Consider the following 23728-nt stretch of genomic DNA (forward strand, 5'->3'; position numbering starts at 1 on the left):
AAACCGTGATCTGAAACGTACTGTAAAAATGGTCCTCTTGACCATCGTCTTTCCTGAGGGTGCCCAGGCTACTGGGTGGAGACCTGGAAGTGAGCAGGAAGAAGAACCCTGGCTCTCCCACCTGGGAGACTTGTCGTCATGGTCACCGTCATCGTGTGTGACTTAGCCAAGGGCACATGCCCTAGGCAGCCGGCAGCCTGTGAGATGCCAGAGACAGCCCCTCAGAATGTGATCTCCAACACATCGAAGGTGTACCCCAGATTTTAGACAAATCCAGCTCCAGGATTATGGAGCCCTCAACCACAAAAAAGGAAACAGAAAGGAAAAAGCAGTCTCAGACCTGGCATTTAAGTGATTGCAGATACTTTTTGAAAGCTTATAAAGTGTATCCTTATACATTATATACATGCATGTGGTCATGCTAAGATATTTGGCTTTTGGTGTCACTGAGCTCCTCTGAGGTTCTGAATGAGTAGGGCCAGGTGGCCGCAGTCAGGGCTGGGGTAACCCTCCTGCTGGGGCCTGTTGGCAGGCCAGGAGCACCCTTGGGGCTGTGCACACCGGGCTGGGTGGTGGCATTTCATATCAGCCTATGCTTGACTGCAGCGGCCCCCCGTTCTCCTGTGTTCTGCTCTACAAGTCCCATGAACATTTTATCTGATAAAGCCGCTTCAGCAGGCCCTGCTCCGTCCTCAGTGTCGGGGCGGGGAGGCCATTTCTGCTCGGTGGTCACACTTGGCGCCAGTTCCGAGGTGCCCTTTAGCACTTTATGTGGGTCAATGAAAACACAATTCCATTAATCACCGAGGCCACGCTAAGAGCTGCAGTAGGGCTTCCTTTTAATGTCCTCTGGGTACTTTAAAAATGGATCTTTCACCCCAGTTTTATTCAGTTTATCTTTTGTCACCTTTGCCGGCCACACGAAGAGAAACACTCAAACTCTACCTTACAGGGAAGAGCCAGGTTGGGTGGGGATGGGGGAGGCAGTTTGGGTCTCCTCTGTCATTTCAGTGTCCAAGGAGCTATTTTCTTAATGAAACTGGACCCGCGCCACCATGGAGAGAATCCTTGTGTGACATGTTTGGTAACAGTCCATCAGGACTGGCTGTGGTCCTGGGAGGGGACCTGCTCAGGGTGCATGCATGAGAACAAGCTTTACTTCCTTGGCTTACCTCCTGGGGAGTTGAACTTGGGCTTGACACAAATATGTAATGCAAATTATTTATACCTCCACTGAACACAGAGATGCGAGATCCTTAATGATGCTGGGAGGAGATTGTTTGAACACCAAAGGAATTGCCCAGTCAGCTTCCCAGGGCCTCTGCAAATGTCGATCCCAAGCTGGGCGCAGTGGCACATGCCTGTAATCCCAGTATTTGGGAGAGTGAGATGGGAGGATGGCAGGTTAAAGGCCAGCCTCAGCAACTTAGTGAGACTCTGCTTCAAAATTAAAAATTAAAAAAATAAGCCGGGCATGGTGGCACATGCTTGAATCCCAGTACTTGAGAGGCTGAGACAGGAGGATTGCAAGTTCGTGGCCAGCCTTAGCTACTAAGTGAGGCCCTCTGCATCTTAGTGAGAACCTATTTCAAAATAAAGAATTTTAAAAATCAGGCTGGAGGTGTAGCTTGGAGGTAGAATGCCCCTGGATTCAATCCCCAGTACCACACACAGAAGGAAAGAAAGAAAGAAAGAAAGAAAGAAAGAAAGAAAGAAAGAAAGAAAGAAAGAAAGAGGAAGGAAGGAAGGAAGGAAGGAAGGAAGGAAGGAAGGAAGGAAATAAGGGCTGGGGGTGTAGCTCAGAGATTAAATGCCTCTGGGTTCAACTTCAAGTACCAAGAGGAAAATCAATGCGGCTCCCACTTGATCCTCAGCCGATGTTCTGTGAGGTGCCCTGGTAAGAAGCGGCAGGATAGGGTTGGGCTGTGGATTTCCTGTCCTGGGGAGCCGGCTTTCCCGTGTAGGAGGATTGGGTATGAGTTTGAATCTCGGAAGAAGATGAGAAGGAGGGAGTGCCACAGGAGCCATGTTGGCACTCTGAGATGTGAGCTGGAGAGGGGGTAGAAAGGGTGTGCGGACAAAGTCCTCATGGAGTCAGTGGCCGTGGGAAGAACCTTGGAGAAAGGTTGGGACACACACAGATCGACGGGCATGTATTTATTTATTTTTTTGTAGTAGGGTTTGAACCCAGTGGCAACCCTATACCTCCAGCCCTTTTTATTTTGAAAACAGGGTATCAGTAGGTTGCTGAGACATGTCTTGATTAATGGTGGTCTGTGGTATTCAGCTACAAACCTAATAGGACAGGGACCCTGTTTCTCCCTTTTTCTCTTTTGCACTGTAGCTGCATTAGTCAGATTTCCATCACTATAACAAACACCTGAGATAAATCAGCTTATAAAGCTGAAAGGTTTGTTTTGGCTCATGACTTCAGTCCATGGCCGACTGGCCTTGTTGGTTCTGGGCCTGTGGTGAGGCGGCACGTCAAGGTGGGCGTGTGGGAGGAAGCAAAGGTGCTGGCCTCGTGGCCAGGAGAGGGGCCAGGGGACCAAGCCTTTGGTGACGTCAGGCCCAGCGCAGTGTGAGTGAGAGGCATCGGGGTCTTACCTTGACTGGTGACTTGGGCGAGGAGAGCCCGTGGAGCTGCCGTCAATGGAGTGAGCCAGGTGGGTTGAAGTCACACTGGGGGAGCTGCGGATGCCAGCCAGAGAAGCTCCAAAGAGCCAGTTTCCGGGGCTGCCAGGCATTCACTTTGGGACCTTGGACAACTTATGCAGTGTTTCTGATCCTCTCTTTCTTCCATATCTGTAAAGTGGAGATCATGAGGGTGCACGTGGAGAGAGGAGGTGTTCAGAAGGTTAATTATGTATATCCCGTCCAGTGCTTTACTGCCAAGCCACACACGTAATGCAAGCACTTGATAACAGGTGGCTATAATTGTTATCTTTGATTCACTAGACAATGGGAGAATGTTGCTTTCCCGTGGGGATGTGGTATGATTGGGGCTGGGCTTTCAGATCATTTGATCTGGCAGCAGTAAGATCCTTGGGAGTGGAGGCTGGGGGCCCACAGAAACACAAGATGACTTAATAGGTATTGGGGTTGCCCATGGGTGCAGGAAGGATGCAGTGGTGGGTACGGGCCCTGGCAGAGGTCTGCAGAACTTGATGACTAACCGAAGGGGAGGTGAGGGTTAGGCTGAGTCATTAGGGGAAGAGGATGCTGTTCTTGGAGAAAGGGAAGTGGCACATTTGCTTAGAGGGTGTTGGGTTTAGCTTGTGTTGTGGGGATGGTATGGCACCAGTGCAATTCCCAAGTGTGGAAGTTCTGGGGAGTTAGAAACCGCCATCCTGGAACCCTGGATAGAAGTTAGGGCAGGAGAGTCAGCCTGGAGGGTGGAGGGGCTGGAGTGGTGGGTGGAGAGGAGGCCTTCTGCAGGGGAGGCAGGTCCTGAGACCGGCAGCTGCTGAGAAAGGGTGGAGGGCTGTGGTCCTGCATGGGGCGCGGTGACAACTGGCCCTGCCTTGTGGCCGCAGGTCTTCCCAGGGCGCCCGCAGGGCTGAGGAGGGCACAGTGCTTCTGGGAATGTCAAAGCCTCCTCACTCCCGGATCTCTGAAGCTGCGGGCTGGACCCTCACTTCCTTGCAAGGCAGCTGCAGAGGCGATGTGGACACCGAATCAGGCTAATGGCTGCATCCTTCCCGAAGAAGCCACTTCCCCCACGAGGACACCTATGTTCCCTTTGTAAAAGCATCATGAAAATGAGCAGCAGCACTGATAAGCCCTGCTGGAGCACCCAGATAAGCCCTGCATCCCTTCTTCCCAGGCCTCGAGCCCTGCCTTAATGAGATGGAGGTTCTTAATCCATTGAGAAGGAAGTAACCCGAGCCTGCCGTATGTATGCACGCAGCACTTGGATCAGAACAGGGCTCCTGGATCCCCTGGAGACCCCGGCTGAGAATCCTGCAGGCTCAGCCTCAGCATTTTCTTATTACCAATAAAATGACCTTTGATGCCAGAGCAAACTGTATTTAAATTATTTATTTACTAAATCACCAATGCCACTGTATTAGTTGATTGCTAGGGGCTAATAAATTTGTATATTAAAAACAGGGAAAAATAGCTCAATGCATGCTTCTTCCTATGTGAAATTGTGTGGCCATGTAGGGTTATAGTTTTAGAGAAGGGAAAGCCCACGTTGACTAAACGTACAACCTTAGTTTAGTATTTCTATGGAATGGTAGGGTAAGAAAAAAATTAATCCATGTCTATTTTCTCTTTATTTTACCATTTATATTGTTTTATAAAAGGTGTTCAGCTAGTTAAAAGTTACAAGAACTACAATGTAATATTTTTATTGCAGTGAAATAAAAGAACATAAAATTTAACCATTTTTAAGTGTACAGTTCAGTGGCATTAAGGATACATGTAGTTTTTTTTAACTATTGATTTTTCATATGTGTGTGTGTGTGTGGTATGTGTGGTACTAGGAATTGAACCCAGGGCCATTCCACTTCTGAGATAAACTCTCAGCACTATGATATTTTTATTTTGAAACAGAGTTTCTCCAAGTTTCTGCATATCAGTCTCAAATTTGAAGTCTCCCCATCTCAGCCTCCCAAATACTGGGATTATAGGCACATGCCGCTCTATCTAGTTAGGATATTATGTAATCTTAATTAATCCAATTGTGAATAAATCTTCCAACACACACACACACACACACACACACACACACACACACACACAGAAAGAGTGGGGGAGGGAGATTATAAGAGAGTATTTACCAAGGAAAAAGAACATTTGGTGAGCAGGAAGCTGCGTTGTCACAGATGTGGGCTTTCCTGGGCAAAAAGAAAGGATGTGTTTAAGAGGAGAATGCTTCATGGAAGGTTCTCATAGACTCTCCACATAGGGTTGTTTTTTTAAATGGAATGATTATTTTTATTTTGTCAGGGGAGTAAGGAAACCTAGAAGGTAGCCAAAGCAAGAGAATTGTAGAGACTCTAAGATCGAAATCTGGATTCTGAGTTGCATTCAGCAGTGTAGAAAAATCATTGAGAGAGGCTGCCTTAAACATAAATGTCCTATGTAGACAAATCTCGGTATTTTTCATCAGCCAGTTAACAAATTATCTCTGCAGTTATCTCAAAGTACAGCTCAATGCTAAGATCTCTGTGCGAATTTGCAAATGTGTGGCTCACCATGGCAACATCTATATTAAACTTTACATTCTAACAGTGTTGGTAAAAGACACTTGTGTCTTCGTAAGACTTCCTCAGGGAATAAAGGGTGCTTTTTCTTCCACTCTACCGTAAGCTGTTTCTTCCATATCTTGGGCATTGTTTTGAAAACCCAAAGTCTGGACATCAAAGCAGCTAAAGCATTCCTCTTGGTGTCAGGATGGTAGAATACTATTTCCAATGGCAGGTCAAGGCAGAACTGTGGAATTTGTGGATGTGTTTGGCTGTGGAGGACCACAGGGAGGGCTTTGGACAAACACATTTTATGAGTGATAAATCCCGGGTATTGTCTGGACCATGGCGAGATGCAGGAGCTGAATTCATCTAGAATTGGGCATTCATGCTGAGTCAGCCTCTTCACCGCTTAGAGAATCATGTTTCCCACAAAGGGTCTTTATTGCCTTGTGTGAGGATCATTGAAAGGCTTTTGGAAACACTCCGTTCCTTAGGGTTTGGTATAATTTTCTGTCCAAAGAAACACTGTCATTCTCTGTTGAGTGGATCCATGCACTTGTCCTCTTTCTGCAAAATATTTCGGTTCTTCATTCTCAAAGCATCTCAGGTATTTAAGAAAATGACAATGAGATTACAGGGTGCTTGAAATTATCTTTAAGAATTTTTAGGGCCAGGTGTGATGGTACACACCTACAATTATAATCCCAGTCCTTGAGAGGCTGAGACAAAAGGATTGAAGGTTTGAGGTTTGCTGCAGCAGTTTCACAAATAAAAAACAGGGGGGTGGCTGAGGGTAGAGTTCAAAGGTAGAATTCCCCTGGGTTCAATCTCCAGTACAAAAAAAAAAAAATTGCAGAAGATATGGGAGGGCTCTTAAGCTCAGAGAAGGACTGATTATTTGCATGTAGGCACATCTTTAACAGCATCTTTATAAGGGAGTCACTCTGAGCTTTTCTTGTGGGGACATCCACACTGGATTAAGCCCCAGGAACACAGGAACAGAACAGTGGGCTCCTGTCCCAGCCCGCAAGGAGCTGGCTTAGAAGATGGAGACAACAGAGCAACAAAACTAACTCTATGGCATTAAACAGAGCCCTGTAGGAGTAGGAGAAGCAGCACTCAGCCTGGAATTCAGTAGGTCTTAGTCTTCAAAGAGGCAAGATGAGTCGGGTTCAGGAGCATGGGCCCCAGTGCCAGGCTGCCTGGGCTCAGATCCTGCCTCTACTGTTTGCCAACTGCGTGACCTCAAGTGAACAACATCACCTTTCTGTGCTTCTGTTTCTCCATCTTTAACATGGGGTCAGTGATAGAGATGTCAGAGGGTTAGGAGAGGCAGTACATGCTGTGCTAATGCTGGCTGTAGTTATGATTATTTTACAACTTTTTTGTGCTCACCAGGAAATCCTGGCCACCTATCTAAGAGTTCCGTGGCTGGGCGTCTATCTAGCTCACTTGGTAACAGGGTTCAGGGGATTCTCCCAAGAAATCTACCTCTGCAAACTTGGTACCAAGTGGATTGGGGTCTCCAAGAGACCCCTGTAACTGAGGGCTTTGAGATGCCAGCATGAGTATTTACAGAGTAGTCAATTCCTTGTAAACGCCAGATTTTTAGAGAGCCCCACGCTTCAGGGAAACCTTGCTCAATGTTACTTATTTTGTTTCTTGAGGGGTGTTGTATGGTGTAGGTTAACACAAAGGAGGAGCTATGCAAGTAGGCAATCTGTGTCAGAAAAAGGGGGCAAGGGCCCTCCTCTTGCCCTCCATATTTTGCTTTTTAGGTCCCACACAGGGGTGTGATATGCAGTAGTAGATAGGAGTGTAAATTCTAGAATTTTAAAATATATTTTTATTGGTGCACTGTAGTCAAACATATCAATGGAATACAAGACTTGTGAGGATATACAAGCACATATCACCCAATTAGCCTTTATCCAGTCCCCATCCCATTCCCTCCCCCTCCCTCGATTCCATGCTTGATTTAGTGATTGACTTTGATATATTTGTTTACATACATCATGTGCTTTAAAGAGATTCCATCTTCCCCCATCCCATCCCTTCTGATAGGTCACCTTAATTGCTCCTCCATGGGGCCCTTTCTTGAACTAGATTTCCTCCTATTACCCATTTCTTCCTAGTTATTGCATATTAGGGAAAGCATCTGATTTTTTTTATTTTCTGTGATATTTCTCTGTGGATGCCAAATTGCGGGCTCCAATCCCACTCTTGAAGGTTCTGGCACTGGCCTCGCCACTCAGCAGGCTCCAATCCCAGCTTTGGTAGCCCCAGCACCGGCCTTGCCTCATGGCAGGCTCTGCTCCCAGCCTTGCTGGCTCCAGGAATGGCCTTGCTTCATGGCAGGCTCTGATCCCGGCCTTGGAGGCCCCAGCACCGGCATAGCCTTAAGGCAGGCTACTATCCCAGCTTCTCTGGCTCCAGCAATGGCCTCACTGCATGGCAGGCTCCAATCCTGACCTCTCTGGCCCCAGCACCAGCCTCATTCCTCGGCAGGCTTCGATCCCGGCCTCAGAGGCCCCAGCACCAGCCTTGCTGTGCAGTGGGCTCTGGTCTCTGTCACTGTGAGCAGGTTGTCTACAGATGTTCCCTTATTTTTCTTCCTTTTTTTTTTTTTTTGGTGGTACCAAGGTTCCTGAAAACCCTTCTACCTCCGGGCTACACTCCCAGAGACCTTAAAAAAATTATATATATATATATATATATATATATATATATATAATTATATAATATATATATAATTATATATATATATAATTTTTTTTTTTTTGGTGGTACTGAGGTTCCTGGAAGCCCTTCTACCTCCAGGCTACACTCCCAGATCTATTTTTTATTTTTGGAAACAGGGTCTCTTAAGCCAGCACGGCTGGCTTTGAACCTGCTCGATCCTCCTGTCTCCACCTCCCAAGCGTGGGGATTACAAGCGTGCACCACCATGCCCGGCTAAATATATTTTTATTTGGAAACAGGGTCCCTTAAGCCAGCGAGGCTGGCTTTGAACTTGCACAATCCTCCTGTCTCCACCTCCCAAGTACGGGGATTACAAGCATGCACCACCACGTTCTTCCTTCCTTTTTTTTTTTTTTTTAACATGAGAAAGCAGTACATGTCTTTTGCAAAAGCCAGGACCCCAAATACCTAGTGGCAATGGATTTTGTCTCCCCTCCGAAGGCAGAGGTCCACAGCTTCACTTCAGATAGCAGGCTCTGCTGCTCCACTTGCACCCTGGCCTCCCGCGCTGTGCAGAAGAGCACGGTGGCCATGAGGGCTGATGTCTCCCAGAACACTCAGTGTGGCGGCTCAACCTGGCTGTGTGGGGCTCCCTCTGATACACTCCAAACCCTTTTGCCACTTAGCATGTTGTCCAGAATTCCCGAGCATGTGTGGCAGGAGCAGTCTCCTTTTGGGGAGATTTCCTCAAAAGTTCAAGGTGGATTGGACTGGATCTGTCTGCCCTTCCAGATACTGGTTACCACCCCCACCTCTGTTGCCACTGCCATCTTGGTTCTCTCTTGAACACCTTTCCCACACAGCATGTTTTCCAGAATTCCTGAGCATATGCGACAGTAGCAGTCTACCTTTGGGGGCATTTCTTTAAAATTTTAAGGTGGATTGGATTGGATATCTGCCTCTCCCAAATACTGGCCAGTTCTGCCGCTGCCACAGCCATCTCAATTCTCTTCCGAGTACCTTTTTCACACAGCATGTTGTTCCAAATTCCTGAGCATGTGCAGTGGTAGCATTCTACCTTTGGGGAGATTTCTTCAAAAGATCAAGGTAGATTGAATCATATCTCTGCCTCTCCCAAATACTGGCCTCTGCCACTGCTGCCACCGCTACCACCATCTCAGTTCTCTCCCAAACACTTTTCCCACACAGCAAGTTGTCCAGAATTCCTGAGCATGCGTGGCAGTAGCAGCCTACCTGTGGGGTGATTTCTTCCAAAGTTCAAGGTGGATTGGATGGGATCTCTGCCTCTCCCAGCTACTGGCCACTGCCGCCATCTCAGTTCTCTTCCAAACAACTTTCCCACACAGCATATTATCCAGAATTCCTGAGCATGCGTGGTGGAAGCAGTCTACCTTTGAGGTGATTTCTTCGAAAGTTCAAGGTGGATTGAATCGGATCTCTGCCTCTCCCAAATACTGGCTGCCCCCGTCCTCCTGGTTCTCCCCTGAGCACCTTCCTTACATGGTATGATGTCCAGAATTCTTAAGCATGTGCAGCAGGAGCAGTCCCCCTTTGCAGAGATTTTTTCCAAAAGTTCAAGGTGGATTGGATAGGATTTGTCTGCATCTCCTGAATCCTGGCTGCTGCCGCTGCCACCCTGACCCCTCTCCCTCTAGAATTTTCTAATCAGAGTCTTGTGACCTGGAGCAAGCCATCTAATTTCTCTAAGCCTTTGTTGCCGTATCTGAGAAATGGGGCAGATAATAATATTTATCTCATGGAATTGCATGAAATGAGGCTCGTATAAGATGCTGCCATTTGGAAAAACTGGGGAAGGGTACCAGGACCCCTCTGTACTATTTTTATAACTTCTCGTGAGTCTATTATTATTTCAAAATAAAAAGTTAAGCTGTATAGTGGTGCACGCCTCTAAGCTCAGAACTTGGGAGACTGACAGGAGGATCACAGGTTTGAGGCCAGCCTCAGCAACTTAGGGAGACTCTTGGAAACCTAGTGAGACTCTGTTTCAAAACAAAAAAATAATAATTAACAGAAGGTCTGGGGGTGTAGTTTGGAGGTTAAATGCCCTTGAGTTCAATCCCTAATACCACAAAACAAAGGGAAAACAAACAAACAAAATAAATAACAAAAACCGTGCAAATAGCTTAGCATTATAATGCACATTCTTAGAATTGCACAAATGCTAAGAAGATTGAATGTATTTGTACAGACTAATTGAGTGTGGTTGCACTCTGCTGAGTATTTTATGTGCATTACCCTGTTCCATCCTCAGCACATCCCTGTGAAATAGGTACAAGTGTGAGCATTAGCCCCATCTCACTGAGAACCTGAGTCAGAGGAGGAGGAAGCAGTTTTTCTGTGGTCATTCACCCTGGAGTTGGTGGTCTGTTGAAGCGCCCGTGTTGCTACCTAATAAAAGCTGAAAAGAAAAAGACTAGTCCGCAGGTGTCACTCACAGACAGAGCACCTGCTTAGTCTGTACAAGGCCCCTGTGTTCAATCCCTAGCACCAAACAAACAAAAAAGGTGAGCTTTTCTTATGAGAACGAAGCCCTCTGTGTCAGAGGCTGCGTGCCTGATTATTTTGTAAGCTACACAGAGTAAGAGACCTTTTCTATGTCTACACTCTGAACGGGCAGCATAGCTAGTGTCCTCTACTATATAGTTTTGGTAACCAGGTGGCACGGGACTCTCCTTTTGCATTCGGTAGCTTGAGCTTCTCTTTAACGAGAGCCTTACTCTGGCCGCACTGTCTTTTGAGTTGCAGTCATCTTGGAGTGTGTGTTGAGAAAGAGGCCCTCGTTTCTGCAGCGTCTTCACACGTGGCTTGTCCGAAGGGTGACTGCTAACGCCTCCGTTCAAGGGGCATCTGTAGCTGCTGTGGTTGTGGCCAGGCTGGACCACCAGGCCAACCTGCGAGGTGGGGCGTTGTGCTGTTAACTCCATTCTTCACTCTGCCTCCAGGGACTAAACACTGAGCACATCCATTCCCAGGGCCACAGAGGCAGGCCCTCACTAATCCCCAGGGGGTTCACCACACTCCACCTTTGGCTGAGAATGTGTGACGCCGCCCACCATACCCGGCGACGTCATCCACCATATCCATGACGTCATTAGCCACATCCGTGACGTCATTCACCACCCCCATCACGTCATTTGCCCCCCTCTGCTGCTACCCTCCTCTGTTCTGCAGCCTCCCTGCTCCTCTCCACCCCATCTCCTGCCCTGCTCTCAACTGGACAGCAAGCGTGGTCTTCTAAGACAGTTCAGGTCTGGTCGCTCCTCTGCTCAGAGCCATCGGCGTCCTCTCCAGGGCTGGAGGGCTCTGGAGGAGGCTGCCTGTGTGGCCTGGGCTGGGGTCCTCACTCCCCAACTTCCTCTGCCCATCCCTCTCACCTCCCCAGCACCCAGCCACTCGCCCCCTGGTGTGGGCACTCACTGTGCCCTCCCTGGGAGTCTTCTTCCTCCAGGTGGACGCATGGTTCATGCCCAGGCTTGCTCAGGTGTTTAGTTAAATGTTATAATTTCTATAGCCTCATCTAAAGTAGCAATGCCCGGCCTCCACATCTCCCTTCAATACTTTGTTTCTATCCTTTGTTCTGATCACTGTCTAATGTAACATCTCTCTTACTTGTCTACCTTATTACTTCTTCCTTCCCACTAGAAAGTATGTTTCTCAAGGGAAAACATTTTAAAATAACCTTCTGTCTCTACTAAATCTTTGGTATCAAGAATGGGAGTTGGGGAAGCTGGGCATGGTGGTCTGTGCTGTAATTCTAGAACTTGGGAGGCTGAGACAGGAGGATTGCAGGTTCAAGGCCAGCTTCAGCAATTTGGCAAGACTCAGGAACTTAGTAAGACCTTGTTTCAAATTAAAATTTTAAAAGGGCTTAGTCCCCTAGTTTCAAATCCCAGTACCAAAATAGAAAGAAGAATACTTATTAAATGAATAAATAATTTGCAATATTGTCATAATTAGTGGAAGTTCCTTGAAGGCAGCTTCAAGAACACTGAATAAATACATGCCTGTTTTTGTATCTCCTAAGGTGGTACAAAATGCCTAGCACATGGTAAATACTCAGAACTCTCAACCTGCCAACAGGATAGAGAACCTCCTCTTTTGTAAGTTGAACTGTTTGCAGGGAGGTAATGAAGAACAGAGAGAAATAAGAATGGGCTTATCTGGGTCTTATCTGGGTCTTTTCTGGCTCCAGGGTCCTGGTCCTTTTCTGTGCTGATCCAGAGGGAATCCCCCCTATCCCCAGATGTCCACATCTGTCCCTTTTTGGTGGTTATAATTGTTTTGTGTCTGGGTCACTTGGTAGGACTGTAAAGAGGGGACCTTCTAGACCTTATGGAAGGCAGAGCGACGGCCGGGATGGCAGGGGCAGCGATCTGTCCCCTGGGTTCAGGCCCGGCTCTGCAGGTCCTTCATGCTATTCCCCTCCGGTTTCAGATCATGAGAGAAGGGAGCTTTTCAGCTGGAATTGGTTTCCAGGAAGACACCCAATGCTTGTTCTTATTTCCAGATTTCTGTTAATTTAGTTATTTGTTCACTGTTGCTGTAGCCTCTTCACCGCTTGCGAGGGTTAGATTGACAGATGTGTTGTGTGGGAGTAAGGAAGGGAAATTTCCTATGTTAATTTCTCTCTGACAAGCATGATGTGCAAATGGAGACACAGCCTTTTGTATACAAAAGGAAAGGAGAAAAAAGTTCTACTGGTGTGGGGTGTGTGTGTGTGTGTGTGTGTGTGTGTGTGTGTGTGTGAATTCCATATGGAAAAGGTCTCATTTAAAGTGTATAAATGGACTTTGTTTCCTTCTACATATGTAAGATTTAGTTAGGAGAGAAAGCCCCTTCGTAAGTCAACTATGACCATTTATAACTAGAGATCATTGGGGGAAGTAAAACTGTCAGCTGCCGTGTAAGAAGAGTCACTTCTGTTCTGATCAGCAGTACAGACCTACAGTAGCTAGTCAGTAGTGAGCAGCCTGTCTGGATTCTTCCCCGGGGCCCAGCTCTGGGCTGGAATTTCCCGTGTTCCTCCTTCATGCTTCACGATAAGGTAAGGGCTGCAGCAGATTCAGACACGGGCTTGGTAAGATCCTCTCTCAAGGTCTATCAGCCCCTGTGCGGTAGGAGTGAGGAAGGGAATTATCAAAAGCCAAGCGGCAGTCTGACTTCAGAGCTGCAACATTTAACTGCCCCTCCAGAAAATACAGTGAGACCTTTCCTGATGTGAAAAGACATTTTGTATTTATCCCCTCTGGCCTCCTTAGCCAGCTCTGTCATTCTGAACACCGAAATCTACACCTAAAGGACTGTCTACTTTGCAGAAAGAATAAAAATATTAAAATAATCTTTGGTCACTGTGAAGTTGTTTACTGAACCTCTCATGGTTCCCAGCATGCAGGCGGCGCCTAGTAAATACTTCTGGAGTAGATTTCTGCACGAATGAGGCTTGGTGATGACAAACAGCAAAAGGTCCAGATTAAACTAAAAAGGAAGCTTGGATAGCTCGCTTCAATTTAGCACAAATCGGCCAGGACAGTTCAGCAGTGCCGTGCACCTATTTAAAGGAAAGTTCAGTTTCAAGTGCGCATCGGGTACCGACACTGAGGGGTCCTGTTGCCCATCGCTTTCTCTGTGGCTTGAAGCAGAGCGAACATGTTGAGTGTCGCTGTGGGGACATCTGAGTTCTTCCACTGAGGTGCAGCAGGCCCACCCTGTGCAGGGGAAAGGAAATCAAGGCAGGGTTGCAACCTGGGTAACGGGAGCATGCTAGTCATCTCTGAGACTGACAAGCAATCCCACAGGTTTGGAAGTTTGAGGCCCTCAACAGCGAATTCATTTCCTGCTTCTGCTGCACAGGCCTGCCTCTGCCAGTGCGGGGCCCTCACTGAGTGGGTGAACTCATCCTAGGCAACCGAGGCTGCAGGAGCTGCATCTGTCTGGATGTGCTGTCCTTGTGGCCAGGGGCAGGACCAAGGAGCCACACAGAGCCACAACACTGAAGGCTCAGGGTCTCCTCCCCTGCAGAAGTGTCCTGTGAGTTCATATTCTGCTGGCCAAAGCCAGTCACTAGGCTGGTGTGAATGGTGAATGCAAGTCACCAGGCAGAGGGGGTGGGGCGCAGCCTTATTGGGGCTGGGTTGGGGAGGGATGAGCCTGCCCCTGAGAGGCTGCACCACAGGCACCTGCTGCAGAGGCTGGAGGTCCATACCTTATCTTTGCGTGTGTGCATGTGTATGTGTTTGTACATGCGCCAATGTGCTAGAGTAATCTGTGCCAACATCATGTCGTCACCTCTGCTTTAAGTTTTTGACCTTGGTTTTGTAAGGAAATGGCCATAGGCATCACAGAAAACAACAGTGGCTGTCCCTCTTGTATGAGGAGCCATGCAAACTGGCTTCATGGGCCCGGGACTGAGAAGGGGGCAGAGCCCCCAGCTAGGGAGGCAGCAGGTTGGCTGGACACAGTGTGCTGGCCTGGAGGGAGGCAGGTAGTTACAGAGCAGATCCTGAGAGCCGAGACCCTGGGTCCCTGTGAGTCACAGTCAGGGCAGTAGAGTTAGCCAGGTAACCTGCTGGCCACAGAATTAAACAAGGAGGGTGGGGTGAACTCATCCCGGAAATCAAAGTTCTGGGTTGTTGATTTTGGACACAAACTTCTTTGGTAGTAAAGCCATAAGCATATCTCTGTTGAACATCAGAGACAATGTGCAGATATATGGGGCAATTTTGGAAAAAAGTGTTAATAGCATTATTAATTCATTGATTCAATAGGCACTACATTAACAATGTTCAGAATTCAAAAAGGACCAAAAAATCGTCCATCCCTGTCTGCCACTCCTTCCGCTCCAGCCATGGGCCTGTTTATAGTCTCTTGCTCTCTGTCCTTCTGGGGATCCTTTGTGCGTGTGTGTGCAACGTGCCTGTCCCTCGTGCTGGGGACTCCTGTGGATCGTGGGTTACCGGGGGAAGTCTGTTCTGCTGCAAACTGTATTTTGACTCTTTTCTAAGTATTCTTTCAAGCCTGTTGGTATAAAGATTTTGTTCCTCAACACACTATACAGCGAGAGTATTTTGTGTCAGCATAAATATGCCATTGCTCTCAAATTAAATAACAGAAGAAGACAGAGCTCATTGCAAAAGGCAGCATGAGTCCAATTGCTGAGGATTTGACCCCGCATTGCAGTTAACCCACGATGCACTCTGTTCCCAGGTGCCTCAGCTGAATTAAAGTGTGAAATAGACACAGGGACGCTTCTGATCCGGCCGCAGCCTGGGAGCGACGGTGCTCTGTAGAAGGCAAACGTAAGAGTCACGTTGGCATTTGTAGATTTCCAAGACCACATTCATGATCAGAGTAGGAGGGTAGGTTTATATTATGGGCTGGTTTGGTAAGAGAGACGAGTAAAAACCGTGGATTACCAGAGTCTTGCCCCCAAGGCTCTCACAACTCCTTCTAGGTTTCTAAGCCCTTTTTTCCCAGTGCGCCTATTTGCTGGTGGCAAAGTAAATATAATTTCCATTAACTAAAGAGGGAAAAAATGTTTGCAATACATCATCTCCCTGGTGCGTTGCCGAGGGCTGTTCTGCCCAGGGCAGAGGGCCTTCCGCAGGGGGAACTGTATGCTATGCTCCGCTGCCCCGCCAAGGTGGCCAGCTTGAGGCCCGGCAGATGCCCACTGCAGGCACTGTGCTCTGCCCCTCCTGCTGCTCACAGTGCCTCCCGAGCTGTCCTCCCACCGGGGCACTCTGAGAGGTTGCTTCTATGTTTTTGGTGCTGGGGAGTGAACCAGGGAGCAGGATAAGACCAACTCTTAGATGAACTGTCCAGATGTTTTCTAAGCCCAAAGCTCAGGCAAATGAGCTACATGTGGATATGCATGGCCCTATTGATCTGATAACACCTTGGTCAGATGACTAGCTCTGCCAGAGATACAAAATCCCAGCTGTATCTCTTAGTAGCTGTGTGACTTTGGGTAGTGCCTTAACCATCTGAGCTGTAGTGTTCTTTCTCTGTAAAGTAGAGATGGCTGCCTTTTCGAGTTCTTGTTGAGATTAAATGTCTTACTCCACATAAGGCATTATAACAATACCTGCTGCCATTGCAGGCTTTGGATTATTTTTACCAGGACTGCAAAAGCACATTGCAGTTTCCCTACCTACAGCAAACTCCACAGAAGGCTCAAGGCAGCTAACTGCAGAATCCTGGGCACAGACTCCCTTTCCACCTATTGTGAGCAGATGGAAACTGTAGAGGCGGGGAGGTCTGAGAATGGGCCGGTGGGAGCCTCCCAGCAAACCTCCAGCCAGAGGAGGCCCTGCCCTGCCTAGATCCAGGACGCAGGTGGGAAGTCTCTGTCCTCAGAGGGGCCTTCTGACGATCATCAGAAGGAGACCCGAGCAAGAAGAGAGAAGGGTCGGGCAGGTGGGCCAGTGGCAAGACCAAGGCAGAGTCTAAACACGAACCTGAGGCTGGCGGTGGGTTCCAGGCAAGGCAGCAAGGACCTCAGGGGAGTAGTCCCTGTGGAAGCCAGAGCTGAGGGCAGCAGTTCTGATCTGGTAGACAGAGTGGGGGCTGGGGACGGGACCCTGGGGGAAACTCCCAGGGCCCCCCAGCAAAGGCACAAACATTATACACATACATGCACATACATATCCTGCAGATGCTAGAGACTGGATGACTATGGATAGTTTTATATATGTAAAACCATTGAAAATCATAGCTCTCAATGACTGGGGATAAGTTAACATTCCTGAAAGGGAAAGAATGATTCTAAGAGTTAATTTCTCCTCTGGCATTTACCAGCCTCTTGCCACAGCTTGGATTATACGAGAGCCATTGTGGTTTACTACAAATAAGCAAAACCAATTGGGCTGGAAATTGATGGAGCCCCAGTCCCTGCCTCTGGCCTCTGTCTCCTTCCTGCTTCATCCCTTTGCCACAGGGCTGTCTGTCCAGAACAGTTGTTCTTGAAGCAGCAGAGGGTCTGCTCGGGCTTGGTGCTGGTGAGCACAGGGCACAGCACCTCTGTTTGTGCCAGCTGTTAATCATTGGCTCCTCTGTCACCTAAGATGGGGATCAGGACCATGGGAGGGTCAGCATCGTGGGTGGGAATGGCAAGCTCTTTTAAGCCTCTTGTGCTGTGCAAATTATCTGGGAAATCTGTTAAAAGAGAGTCTGGTCTGCAAAATCCCATTTCTACTTTTTGTATGCCAGGTGTTTAATGGTTCTTTGAAAGAATATATTTAGGTGCAGAAAAAAATAATCACAGTGAGATGGGCCTAGTTTGTAGAAGGAGGAGGAGGAGGAAGAGGAGGAAGAATAGGAGAAGAAGAGCAGTAACTGCCAGGCATGGTGGCACATGCTTGTAATCCCAGCGTTTCTCAGCTACTTAGTGAGGTCTTTTGCAACTCAGTGAAACCCTGTTTCAAAATAAAGAATGAAAAATAGGACTGAGGGTGTAGCTCGGAGGTAGAATGCCCCTAGGTTCCATCCCTAGTACTGCAAATAAAAAAGGAGGAGGAGGAGGAGGAGGAGGAGGAGGAGGAGGAGGAGGAGGAGGAGGAAAGAGAGAAGGAAGAGGAGAGAGAGAGGGAGAGAGAGATTAAGAGACTGAAGATTAGGGTGTAGGCCTAAATGCTATCAAATTCCTGGAGCCCGATAGTTATGCAGCCAAGACACAAGTGAGCAGCCTTGCCCAGTGAGCTCTCTGGCACAGCCGCCTCTGGGGCCTGCACCCTCTCGGCAGGTGAGGCTTCATGCACAGAACTGACCCCAGAGAGCGAGTCACTTGGCGTGATGGCGTGCGTTAGGGCATCGTGGGCTTCAGCAATTTGACTATACTTCTTTGTTTAAAACTCTATCCCCTGAAGAATCTGAGATGTCCGTGCTCCTCTTAGACTTCCTGCGACCAAGCCTAGTTTTGGTGATAGTGATTATGTCAGGGACAACTGGCATTGCCATGAGTTCTTACCTAGGTCCAGACATCTTGTCATCTATAGCTACTATAACCGTAGTCTGGCCTTTTCTAGAACTTCATATATATAGAATCATAGGATGCGCAGCCTGTCATGTCTAGCTTCTGTCCCTTGAGCTCATTTTAATGGTCTTAGTTTTGTCCGGTCTTTGGGCCACATGAAGTCCACTTTTCCCAAAGTGGAACGGGATGATGTCATGATTCCTCCCAACTAATTGATGGGAGCAGTCACTCATAGGATTAGGAAGCCCAGGAAGCCACTGCTTCCACTTCTTCCCCGTGCACTGATGGACTTTGTTATGTTTTACCTGTAGAATGTTCCCTGGAAAAGCTCATGTGTTAGCCATGCAAAAATGTTCAGAGGTGAAATAATTGAGTTAGGGCTCTAATCTCATCAGTAGCTCAATACATAGATGGGTTAATAACTTGAATGGATTTATGGGGTGGTAACTATAGGCAGGTGGGTCATGGCCAGAAGAGGTAGGTCACTGGGGATATGCCCTTTGAGGTTATATCTGTCCCTGGTTCTTCTCTCTGCTTCCTGACTACCAGGAGCCAGGCGGTTTGCTTCTGTTATGCTCAGCCATCATGATGTTTCTGTCTTAGAGCTGGCTGAAGCCAACCATGGACTGATCTCTGAAACCTGGAGCCAAATAAACCTTTCCTCCTCTAAGTCATATCTGTCCTTGTCAGGTATTGTGGTCTCGGCAATGAAAAAGGTAACTTTTTTACAGAAACTGGTATCACATAAGTGGAGTCTGTGACCAACCTGACTATATTGTTCAGAAAACTTTTGTAATTTTTCCTTCCTGTTTTCAGGAAGAATTTTTAAAGGTTTGAGAATGCATCCTACAAAAGCCTTAAAATATTGTAAGCAGTGCTTAATGAGTGATTCTGGTGGTACCTGGAAGGCCTGAATTCTGATAGGAATGCAGACCGTGCTCATGAGGTTTTAGACGGCAAGGAAGACGTCATAGAGAACTGGACAGACGCTGTTTTTGTTACATTTTGGCAAAGAACTTGTCTCCATTTTTTTTCCTGGCCTGAGACATTATGTGAGGCCAAATTTAAAGGTGATGGACTAATTAACCTGGTGAAGGAAATTTCAAAGCAGCAGAGCAGTCCGGTGTTGGCATGGTTATTGCTGGCAGCTTTTATCCAGCTTTACTGTGATGATTAGAGCAAAAAGCAGAGCAGAAAGACTTTAAAAACTTGCAGTTTGGCCAGAAAAGCATTTGTAAAATTGGGGCCAAGGAAGGTGTGCTTGCTGAAGAGATTGCTGCCGCTAAAGAGAAGTTAAGTACTTTGCACAGAGACAGTAAGAAAGATGCTTAGAAGATATCTCAGGAATCAGTAAGACCTCGCCAATGGCAGGCTTGAGGGTATAAAAGCAGAAACAACGTGTGAAAGATCTCTTCACTTTGAGAAGAGATTCTGGGGGTGCCATGATCACACAGGGCTGCCTAAGAAGCTGTGTCCCCAGGATTCCTTTCTCTACGGTCAGCCACTGAGGCTGGGTCGCCCTGGTCCAAGGAGGCCCAGCTAATGTTTGAGCTGGCAGCAGACCTGGTGTCCTCCACAAGGTGCTGATTCTTCAGGAATGCAAGACACTGGAGTTCAGGGGTTCTGGGGCCTTCTGCCATGATTTCAAAGAAAGACCTGGGAGGCCAGGCAGTGTGCACCAGGGTTGGAATCCCTGTGAGTAGACCCAAGGAGGCAGTCTGTGAAGCTGTGAGAATAAAACCAAAGTTGCAGTGGCGACCCCCAGAATTAAAATAAGGTGCCAGGAATGTGGCATATCTGCTAAGGAGAGCTGTAGGCAACAAGCACATGAGCCAGGTGCCAGGAATGTGGCATATCTGCTAAGGAGAGCTGTAGGCAACAAGCACATGAGCCAGCCCAAGAGCAGCCACATTAGCTGTGACTGGCAAGGCTGTAGGGCCAGGGACGCCCAAGCCCTGGCGCTAACATCGCACCACTGTGTTCCCGGATGCTCCATGTGGAGTTACAGGACTTAAGGCTTGTCCTGCTAGGTTTTGGTCCCATCCCTTCTTTTGATGCCCTATTCCTTTCCTTTGGGAAGGGAATGTTTACTCCAAGCCGTGATATTGGATGCATGTAACTTTCTTGGCCTCCAGGAGACTGGACTTTTGAGTAATGCTGGAATTGCTGAGGCTGTGGGGACTCTTGGGGATGGAAAGCATGTATTTTGGAGATGGGCACGAGTTTTTTTGGGGATCCGCTACAGAATGCTGTGGTTTGTGTTTAGAATGTCCTTCGGGAAAACTCATGAGTTGGCAGTGCAAAGATGTTCAGAGGTAAAACAATTGGCAGTCTAATTTCACCAGTGGATAAAACGATTGATGGGTTAATAATTTGAATGGATTTACTGAGTGGCCACTGTAGGCAGGGGAGCAGGGCTGAAGGAGGCAGGTCACTGGTGGAGTGGCCTTGGGACTGTATCTGTCCCTGGTCCCTTCCTCTCTCACCGGCTCTGTTTCCAGCTACTCACACCTGCCCCCATGCTGTCTCTGCCTTGGAGCCTGCTAAGCATGGACCGAACCCCCACGCACACTTCCAACATCAGGCAGGTTTATGGTTTGAAAGGAAGCATTTTTTTCTTTCTAACCATGTGTCTTGTGTAGGTTCCGTTTCTCTGAACCCTGATGTTCTCACCTTGAAAGTGAGGATAAATACCAACATAATTTCTCACGGATTGTTTTGAAAACTAAAGAGGTTTTACATGTGAAGCACCTGGCAATCTCTGGCACCGCATAAGAGGCTCGTCACTGTGACTGTGGCTGAGGCGAAGCCTTGGCATCTGCTTTCTGTCTCATCAGAGGACTGCGCTAGGGACTGAGGAGGTGAGGTTAAGCACATTACCCAATTATGGTATTTCTCAAGCCAAACGGATCTGTAGAGTTTTCCATAACAGATTGTGAGCCTTATCGTACAGTTTAGGAGACCACATGGTAGCAACTTGGGTAAATATTTATAAACATTAGCAAATAAATGTATCTGAAAAGGAATAGTTCGGAATCCGTGAAATACTGAGCTAAGAATTTTAATAAAGATAAAATTCACTAAATTGTTTCATGGGCTTTAGAATTTCTCAACAGTCGATATTTTCTTCTTTCACGTTTTTTCGTTGTTGAAATGTTTTCTTTGAAAACTGAAGGGCCTCCGGGCGTGGTGGCGCATGCTTGTAATCCCCGCGCTTGGGAGGCAGAAACAGGAGGATCGCGCAGGTTCGAAGCCAGCCGCGCTGGCTTAGGAGACCCTGTTTCCAAAAATAAAATAGGTCTGGGAGTGTAGCCTGGAGATAGACGGGCTTCCAGGAACCCCAGTACCACCAAAAAAAAAAAAAAAAAAAGAAAGAAAACTGAAGGGCCAGATGAGATGGGGCGCATTTGGGTCTAGAACTAACCAGCCCACAAATGGATTAAATCTGTTTCCCTCAAAATATAAAAACTACAGGCAGGTGCGGTGGTGCACACCTGCAATCCCAGTACTCAGGAGATTGAGACAGTAGGGTCACTGGTTCAAGGCCAGCCTCGGCAACTTAGTGAGACCCTGTTTCAAAATAATAAAGATGACTGAGGGTGCAGCTCAGTGGTAGAGTGCCTCTGAGTTCAGTCCCCAGTACCATACAAAAATAAAAGTAAATAAAACATAAACCAGCTTCTAAAAAGTCACATATTTCCTGCCCCTCTCTCACCTGTACCCTGGGCACACCACCAGGTAAGTGAATTTAACTGAGAACTAAACCGAGCCCTTGTGCTTCCCATGAACGCTACGTAAGGAGATTCTCGAGTCAGACTCCCTCGAGGCATGTATCCGTAATTGGCATTTTATTTCCTCTAATTTTAACTTCTTATACTATCATGGACCTTGTCATGTAAAAAACATTTTAGTGTTTTCGTTTTATTTCTCTCAAGTGTGGAAAAAATTTTGCATCCAATAATATGGTCCTGTGCCTGCGTGTGTTGTAGAGGTTGGCAGGGTCTTTCTGGATGTGGCCTGACTTCGTCACAGTAGGATGTGGAGACGGGGCTAGGATGCCTACGCCACGTTTTTGCTTCCAACGAAACCAATTAACCTTTGATGTGATCTTGACCTTCTTCAGAGATTATGAGTGCTGATCCTTGGTGTGTCCTTCTTGGGTAAATTTAGAACAAATCAATATCAGAAATAATAATTTCTGAGGTATTTGGGGAAATGGAAAATGAAAGAATAATGGTGTTGTCTGTTTTCCATGTCGGGGGTTATTTCTGGCGACCAGGAGAGGTGAAACCTGTACCCGTGCCTTGACATTAAAAGCAGCCGCATCCCATGGCCTGAACTCTGAGTTCCATATATATAGTGCACCGTCTCTCCTAGTACAGTACCTGGTACCTAGTAGGCCCTCTGTTCAATAATTGAGAGCATTTGGTTCAGGCAAATCAAATTCATTTCCTTGGGGTAATGGAAAAATTATATAGAAATTAAGAAACAAATACTTTCATGTTCAGATTATTTTCTGGATATGAACTATTAAGGATATTTTTGGAAAGAAACAATAAATCAGGCTAAAAAACCAAAAAGTGCCTGCTGAGGTCCTAAGGAAGAAAGGGACCCAGGATTGTTGGGGCTGGAACCAAAGGCTCTCTTAAATAATCTTTTTACTGTATTTGGCAGTCTTGGGGTCCTATGAGCTCTCATGAATAGTCTAGAAGACGGGTTGGCCCTGGTGGTGCTGGAGCAGCTTAGTGCAGAACTGGTACCTGGTCGTGGAATCCTGAGATCCAGGTGCTGGAGACCCGGTCCACTCAAACTTGGACCAGAGCGAGTTAAACTCCCTGACTTAAGTTCAACCAGTATTTTCAAACCACTCATCACTTGCACTACTAATTTCCTAATGTGCGTAGGATTTCTTTTCTGTAAATGGACTCACTTGAAAGGACTTAGTGTGTTCATATATCACTTAAAGCATCAATTTTAGAAATCATCATTTGAGAAACATAAGCTCACCCATCTGTAACCCCCAAGTAGCCCATCTATGCTTAAGACACCTCTATCTCCCAGCAATTGTATCTATAAGGTAAAATTTTGTGTGCATGTGTGTGTTTCAGTGTGGAAATTGCCTAACAAAATTCTAGTTTTTTAAAATAAATATTCAGGGCCTTAGGCTAATGTTTAAACACAGCAGCATTCGTGTTCTCTACAATGCTATAATTTTAGCTTTCACTTTTGGTAGAGCTTATGAGACCTTACTTTTCTGTAGTGTCAAGAACATTTAGACTTAGATTTTTATAGCCTAAATTAAAAAGGAAGATGCTTGGCAAATCCCATAAAGATTACAAAATGTGGAAATTGTTCTTTCTAATAAAGAAACTGCAGCGGATCCACCAGAGGTGAGTAAGGGCGTAGGACTCTTGTTTCCCCATCCTTCCTCATCCACAGTTCTTTAACTTGCCAGAAATCTGCCATCCCCAGCGCTCCTGGGCTGAGCGGGGCTCCTTTAGGAAAGTGGGGGTGCTCTTGATCTCGCTACCTGCAGGTTCCTGGGGGCATTGTCTTCAGCAGGAACCCCAAAGGGGTCTCTTCTCTTCATCTTTGCTCTTTAGACTCAAATGATGTTCTGTCTGTGTGTTGATCTTTTATTTTTAAGCTTTATGAGATCTGAATGACAGGGTATCAATACACAGAAACCTCAGTGGTCTGAAATTCACTCTGTAGGAACAAAGCTATAGGCTGCTGGACAGTTTTGTCTCACTGTAGCCAGAGGCTTTCATTCTCTGGCCATTTTGAGTTCTCGGAGCTTTAATTTCCACCCCATTTTGAAAGTTTCATGTCAATT

The 23728-nt window shown here is 47.0% G+C and overlaps 1 protein-coding gene across 2 annotated transcripts in view; it reads left to right on the forward strand.

The window, feature by feature from the left end:
• ZDHHC14 (zDHHC palmitoyltransferase 14) overlaps positions 1 to 23728 on the forward strand; it is a gene marked incomplete at both ends in the record, with an annotated part of 280239 nt that overhangs the window by 46594 nt on the left and 209917 nt on the right. The window lies entirely within an intron of this gene.

This window comes from Muscardinus avellanarius, assembly GCF_963383645.1.
Source record: "Muscardinus avellanarius genome assembly, chromosome: 8".
Classification (NCBI taxonomy): domain Eukaryota; kingdom Metazoa; phylum Chordata; class Mammalia; order Rodentia; family Gliridae; genus Muscardinus; species Muscardinus avellanarius.